Below are 8,071 nucleotides of genomic sequence, written 5' to 3'. Positions count from 1 at the left end.
GCATTGAGTCCTTTAACCATCTTTGGCAATACTACCACGAAATCCATAGTAATGTTCTCCCACTTCCACTCGGGAATGGAAAGTGTTCGAAGCATTCCCGCTGGTCTTTGATGCTCTGCCTTGACTTGTTGACATGTCAAGCATTCAGATACAAAGCGCATAATATCACGTTTCATTCACGGCCACCAATATAAAGGTTACAAGCCCTTTTACATCTTTGTACTTCCGGGATGAACAGAATAAGGGGTACTCTGAGTCTCTGTCATAATGTCAACTCTAAGTGAATCTCCACTAGGAACCCATAGTCGACCTCGATACTTAACAATGACATCCTTCACCGAATATAACATGATGCCCTTCAATTGATCTCGATGTCTCCATTTCTTCAATTGCTCATCATTAGGTTGTCCGGCTTGAATTCTATCTCGCAGAGTCAAATGTACAGTCAACGTAGCGAGATTATGGGTCTTTCTCCTAGCATAAACTTCAAGATCAAACCCCTGAATTTCCACTTGTAGAGGATTATGTACTGATAAATGGGCCAAGACTTTTCGTTTCCTACTCGACGCGTCCGCTACTACATTAGCTTTTCCATGGTGATAGCTAATATCGCAGCCGTAGTCCTTTACAAAGTTCTAACAGTCTTCTTTGTCTCATGTTCAGCTCCTTTTGGGGGAAGAAATACTTGAGGGTTTTGTGGTCCGTAAAGATTTTTCATTTCTCACCGTACAAGTAGTGCCTCCAAATTTTCAACTCAAATACGACTGTTGCAAGCTCAAGATCATGCGTTGGATAATTCTTTTCATGTACTTTCAGTTGTCTAGACGCGTATGTTATGACTCGCTCATGCTACATAAAAACTGCGCCCAATCCTAGTTTCGAAGCATCGATGTACAACACATATTCCCCTTGTTCTATCGGCATAGCTAGAACTTGTGCGGTAGTAAGTTTTTGCTTCAACTGATCAAAATTGTCTTACATTTTGATCCCCGTACAAATTTTGCATTCTTCTTCGTCAAAGATGTTAAGGGTACTGCAATGGATGAAAAACCCTTGATGAACTTATGAGAATAGTCAGCTAAACACAAGAAACTGTGGATTTTCGTCACACTTTTAGGCACTAGCCACTGCTTAATTAACTCGACCTTAGATGGGTTGACCTTTACTCCCTCTTTTGACACGATTTGGCCTAAGAATGCCACCCTCTCTAGCAAAAACTCGCACTTGTTGAACTTTGCATATAATTTCCGATCCCGTAAAACTTGCAAGGTCGTCTTCAAGTGATGATCATGCTCCTCTCGGCTCTTGGAATAGAAAAAGATGTCATTGATGAAAACAATAATAAACTGATCGAGGTACGGCTGAAACACGCAATTCATGAGATCCATGAAGATCTCCGGGGCATTAGTCAATCCAAAAGGCATCACTAAAAACTCATAATGCTCATAACATGTTCTGAAAGCCGCCTTATGCACATCCACTTCTTTTACTCTCAGCTGGTGATATCCAGACCGTAAATCTATCTTTGAAAATACTGAAGCTCCTTGCAATTGATCAAACAAATCTTCGATTCGGGGTAAAGGATACTTATTCTTCACTATCAAACAAACAGCATTGGCGCGTCCCATGGAGAGAAACTAGGACGAATAAATCCCTTGTCTAACAGCTCTTGAATTTGATCTTTTAATTTCTTCGACTCGGTAGGTGCTAGGCAATATGGTGCCTTCGAGATCGGCACGGTACCAGACATCAACTCAATAGCAAATTCCACCTCTCGCTCGGGTGGGATACCCGAAACATCGTCAGAGAACACTTCAGGAAAGTCCTTGGCAACCTCCACATCCTCGATTGATCGACTGTTTGTAGTGGGTACAAATATGATACTAGCAAGAAAACCTTGACAGCCTCTTTGGATAAGCTTCTTTGCACGAATGCATGAAATGATATGCGGCATTTGATTGTTTTGTGCAGCCTCAAAGATGAACGCTTTCCCACTGGACGCTCTAATAGATACTGAACTCTGCTAAAAATCAATAGTAGCTCTGTTCAGTGTTAGCCAATCCATACCCAAAATAATATCGAACTCGGGCATTGGTAAAACAATAAGGTTTGCTCGAACGGCATTTCTCTGCAATTTGAGCTCCACATCCTTAATCATGCTTGTAGAGACCATATATTTTCCAGAAGGCACTATAACTCTGAATCCCGACTCTACGTCCACTGGTAAGATTCTCAATCGTTTCACGAAGGATTCAGATATGAAAGAATGTGTAAATCCAGAATCTAGCAAAGCGTAAGTAGCTACGCCCGCCAATAAAATTCTTCCTGTGATAATATTCGCATTATTCTCGATTAAGGCCATAAATTTTAGAAGTTTCATATCATATAGGCCCTTCTAGTTTCCCATATTAGCATTTCGACCCCTTAAATTTAGAAAATTTCCAAATGACCCCTTAAAATTTCGAAAATTTGCAATTTAGTCCTAGGAAATTTCGAAATTTGCCATTTCAACCCTTTTAAAAATTTTTGAATTATACTAAGTTTTCCTCAATAATGTTTAAAAATTGCAATTTAGTCCCTTAAGTTTTCAATATTCTACAATTTTATCCCCATAACTAATGTTTGCAAAAATTCTACGCCTTGTACCTTAGAAATTGGAAACATGCAATTCTAAATCATCAATTTCAATGCATCTTGATTTAATTCTAGCATCCATGCTTTTATCTCAAACAATAAAGCAATACGAAACCTTAAATAGTCGGAGTACCTGTAATAAGCGTTGTATATGGCTCCGCTTGCTCGGCATGCATCACGTAAGCCCTTCCATTCGTGGGTTGTTTAAGATTTGGGCAATCACCAGTCCTATGCCCCATTCCTCCGCACTTGAATCACATTTAGGTGCCTCACATGCACTTGCCGTAGTGATGGCGATCGCACTCCTTTCAAAGTGGCTTATCAGCAGTCTTCGGGACGTTTTTTTAGGTGGTTGTCCTTGTGTTTTGTACTGTCCTAGCCGATTCGGTGGTCCCGCAAATGGCTTCTTATTCCGATGACTTGATTGCTAGGCACGGTTCCTCTTGTGCTGCATCTCCCGGTCAATATGCTTCAAAGATTTCTCGGCTTGAAAAGCTTTAGCAACGGCAGTAGTATAGTCAATAGGGTCAATGAGCATCACATCTCGACGGATCCTCATGCTCAATCCATCCAAGAAATTTCATATCTTCTCCACAGCATCATTGGCAATCAAGGGCACAAAGTGACATCCCCCATCAAACTTCTGCACAAATTCAGCAACAGTCAAGTCCCCCTAGCGGAGACTCATAAACTCTCTCTTCAACCTCGAACGAATGTCGGTAGTTAAATATTTATCATAGAATATCCTCTTGAAGTCATCCCATGTCAGTGTCGCTAGATTCACTCCTTGCTCTGCTCCCTTCCACCATAAGGAAGCGTCGCCCTTCAGCAGATAGATGGTACAACGAACTCGGTCAGCGTTCGCCATATCCATATACCTAAAGATCACCTCTAAAGATCTAATCCATCCCTCAGCCACGAATGGATCAATAGTGTCAGAAAAATTTTCGGGGTTCATCCTCCTAAATCGCTCATAGACTGCTTCTGGTTGGACCCTAACATCATTTCCCATGTGCTGCTCTAGTAAATGAGTCATACCGGCTAGTACACGGGCACTAGCATCCTCATTAGGTGGAGGTTGTAGAATCTCCTCCTCCTGCCTATTCTCATTATCGCTACGAAGAACCCATCTATGAGGCATCACTGTACAAATCATCCATACCACGTAAACAACAAGCATTTAACATTTTAAATGAAACATTCATCTAACATCTATATCACGTATCATAAAAGCATTTAAAGTTCAGCATAAAAAATCTGAAGCAGTAAAAAATCACAGACTTGAGGTATGACTTCTTGAGCTTCTTGCAGTGGCAGAACACAACTCTTTCGGGATCCTTGGCTCCGATACCAACTGAAACGTCCACTACTTTTAAACTTTAAAATCCTACAATTTTTTTTTCTTATTTAAACTTGAAAGTTGCAATTCAAGATACTCAAAATTTCAAAAATCCAAAATTTTATTTAACATTTAAAATCTCAAATGCATAAAAATATCTAAATCGTCAATTAAAAAAACCCTTCATCAACCATTAACACGACCAAACTAACTTCCAAAATCAAGCATAAAAATCTCTAAATACTTTTAACAAAATTTTTACTTCAAAACTTTAATATCAAGCTAATGGCAAAATAAATGTCCCTCGGGAGTGTACTATCGGCCTCAATCCACTCAAGCGACAGTGCCTCCCTCAACCTCATCCTCACCTGCAACATTAAAACCTAGCGAGTCTAACGACTCAGCACATCCTAAACATGAGTAACAATTAATACATATACAAACACATGCACTAAAATCATACTTTTATTTAAAATAGCTAGCGTAAGTTTGTAAGCATAAATGAATCATAAATCGTCAAATCATAAAGCTTTCCATCGTTTATCATTTTGGGTGAAGTTTGATCTTTGAAAGTAACTAGCTGTATCATGTGGTCGACTGATCAGTCTTAGCTCACCATTGCACATGGGGGCGGGCGCTAGGCACCGACGTAAAATGGAATACGATCGTTACGCTCCCTCTAGGGCCTTCTCCCGTAAATTGGCTCCCTCTGAGGACTTCTCCCTCACGATATTCCCAATAATCATATATCATATCTTTTTTGTCACATTCAATTCATATCATTCAAAATATTTTTCTTTTCTTCTAATCACAAAATATCATATACTTTCCACAAATGTAAAATAGCATTTTTTACAGTGAAAATTACACAGCCTTATAATAAATCTTGAGATCCCATAATTCCATCATAAACGTTTTAAAATATCATTTAGCATGCATTATGATTCTTCGGGAAACTGTCCAACCCCTTTTTGTGCTACCCGGGTGTAAAATGACTGTTTGGCCCCTGGACCCAAAAATCCTCGATTCTGACTTTTTCTCACTTTTATTAATTCAAGCCTATCTCAAACAAATATATAAGCTTAAATTTGGCTTCTAATATTTTTAATTTGACTTAAACTCGGGTTTTTGATTTAATTCCTTAATTACTATACCATTAAGCGTTTAAATTCTGAATTAATTCAAAACATAATATTTTCTTTTCAAACTTTAAGCATAAACTTTTCATACCTAAAATACTCTTGTCAACCATGAAGCTACCCCCGTGAACCATGGTTCGAACCACTTCTTTCCCCCTAGCTATGTTCGAACCCTAGCCTATATTTATTAAGCCAATCACCAATTCCATTGAGCCATGGCCGAGCCACCTTGGCCCAGACCAGATTTTAACCCTCCTGGACCCTTGTTGAACTCTCCTGGACCAGCACAACAGCCCCAACCCATGCATGAAGCCCATGCGCATGACTCGAGCCGCGACACCTCCTCCTTGCTTCGCTAGGATACTAATCGCACTAGGACTCTCCTATTTATCTAACCAGTGACTCCACCATGCCCTGACCATCCCCGGAGCACTCTCAGACCTAGCCTAGACCATCCCCAACCAAGCCGCGAGCCGCCCTAGCAGAAACCGTCCATATGCGTGCATAGGGAAGAGTCCTACCGCTTGTGGGCTCTTCCCTAGCTGTTTTCCATGAGTCTTATCCATGCTAGGACTCTTCCTAACACTGAACCACGTCCAGCACGGCCCCAGCCCAAGCCCTGGCCAAGCCGCATACAAGTTCCCCCACCTAGCTGAACCCGAACACCATGAAACCCATGAGGAAACCCTAGGCTTGTTGCCCTCCATGCCAAACTCGTTTCCAGCATGTATTTTGTCCCCTAATCACTCTTTTCCCATCCCTTAAACACATCCTATTAGCAGCATGTCCTTAGAAATCATAACGTTTCTCAAACAAGCGTAAAATCATCAAAAAGTTGAAAATATTTGTTCTATCGTTAAACGGATCATGCTTCAATATTTTTCATGAAAAAATAAATAAAACAAGCATAATATGATTTGAATGGCGCGCCCAAGAAGTTTAGAAGCGTGTCTTTGCGTTTAGAACGCTCGAATACGCGATCGCAGGTGTGGGTTGCGAAGAAGGAGGAACGGGCGACGAAGACTCCTTTGTTTTTCTTCTCCAAATTTTTTGAAAATATGGTGTGTGTTGTGTGTGTGATGGACGACTGAATGAAGTGCCAAAATCCTCGGTTTCTATTTTATAGATTTTGAAATTTGCATGTTAATGGGCTTAGGTTTTGGGCTTTTGTGTTTAGGAGCAATTAGGCCTACTAATCTTAGCTAAATTAGGCGCAATAAAACCTATTTAATTATAAAATAGAAGTTTACAAAATTTAGTTTTCAAAAATAATATTTTTGGTCCTTTAAAAGTCTCTCGTTTGCCCAAAATCGACTTCCGAATAAAATCGAGCTTGTATCGTAAAATAATTTGGGCTCCTAGAATTTTTAGAAAATTTTAATCATATTTAATCATATTAACAAGCCTTTATTGAAAGTATTTTATCTTGGTCGTCCCCGGTCTCCTTTCCCAGCCTGTTATCGAATATTCAGATAAGATCTTTAATTTTAATGAAATCGTGCAATCAAATCATTTAATCAGCCTGTTATCGAATATTCAGATAAGATCTTTAATTTTAATGAAATCGTGCAATCAAATCATTTAATCATTCAATTAGACATTCAATCATTTATTATACATAAAGTAAGTATTTAAAATCAATTAAGAAATTTAAATCATTTGCATGCATGTGGTTTACGTGGGTTGACTTTTGGACGTTACAGTAACCTTCGATGAACCAATGATTACAGATTCGATCGGGATATATGAGATAAAGAGACCGTACTATACGTTAATCATAACCGACTGGTTCTTGCAGACGCTATAAGTGATACCTAGGAAATCATGGGGCGATGCTACTAGATGCTCTTACCATTATTCGATTAGTTCAATCAGAAAAATTGATTTCTGACATTCTCATGATCAAATGTTTGTGCATGGAATGTGGCAAAATAGGGTAATCCCGAAGAAAATAAAATGTCCTGAATCACAAATAGTTGTGAACCCACGACTAGCTATATACCTGAGCCATTTAAGATCATACAAGCACAAAGTCATTTGTTCCCGTTGAGATAATAAATTCAAGGAGTTGATTTTATGATATAGTAAATTGAAGAAGTTGAATTTATGATAATCAATAGTTGAGAGAATTTATATAAAATTATGAGATAGTAAATTCAAAATTTGGAGATAATAAATTCAATGAGTTGAATTTATAAAATTTGAGAATTTAAATTCTTAAACTCAAATGTTAAGTTTATTAAAGATTTATTAATTTTAGTAAGAAAATGCATAATGGGCTTGTAAGATTATTAGTCCAACATGCAAATTAATTATTGTTTTAATGGACTTTTGATAAATTAATTAATTAACCAGTTGGACTAGTTCAATTAATTAATTAAGTCCATTAATGTTAATTAAGGAACCCAAATCTACAATTAAGGAAACTAGGTCAAGGGCTCATGTTTTAGGTAGGAGAAAACAAATCCTAGCCTCCATTATTTCTTGCCAAGTTTTCGAAATTCTCCTCCAAAAAGGCTCTCAAAATTCGGCCACTCTAAGGCATAGTTTGGTACATGGGATAAGGGAGAGATTGATAAATAATCCTCCTTATCTCATGTTTGATACCTTTTTAAAAATCTCATGATAATATCATGGGCCCTTGATAAACAATTTTTTAGAAGGATAAAATGTCTCTTCTATTAGGTGTGATAATTTTAATTTAATGATAAAATACATTACAAATGACTTAATTGCCCTCTATTTATAAATGATTTTTATAAATCTATGCTAGTAGGTAGAAATTAAAAACAAATAAATATTTTTATTTATTTTTATATATTATATAATATGATTATTATATAAATGAATTCGAGATAATTATATAAATAATTTTTATAAATATCAATAAAATTATTAGTATCGCTCGATTAACCTTGAAAATTGATATTTGACTTGACTCACAAAATCAAGAGCTTAA

Source organism: Primulina tabacum, chromosome 10, assembly GCF_025594145.1.
Source record: "Primulina tabacum isolate GXHZ01 chromosome 10, ASM2559414v2, whole genome shotgun sequence".
In the NCBI taxonomy this organism is placed as follows: Eukaryota; Viridiplantae; Streptophyta; class Magnoliopsida; order Lamiales; family Gesneriaceae; genus Primulina; species Primulina tabacum.
Note: the sequence above shows the minus strand (reverse complement) of the source record.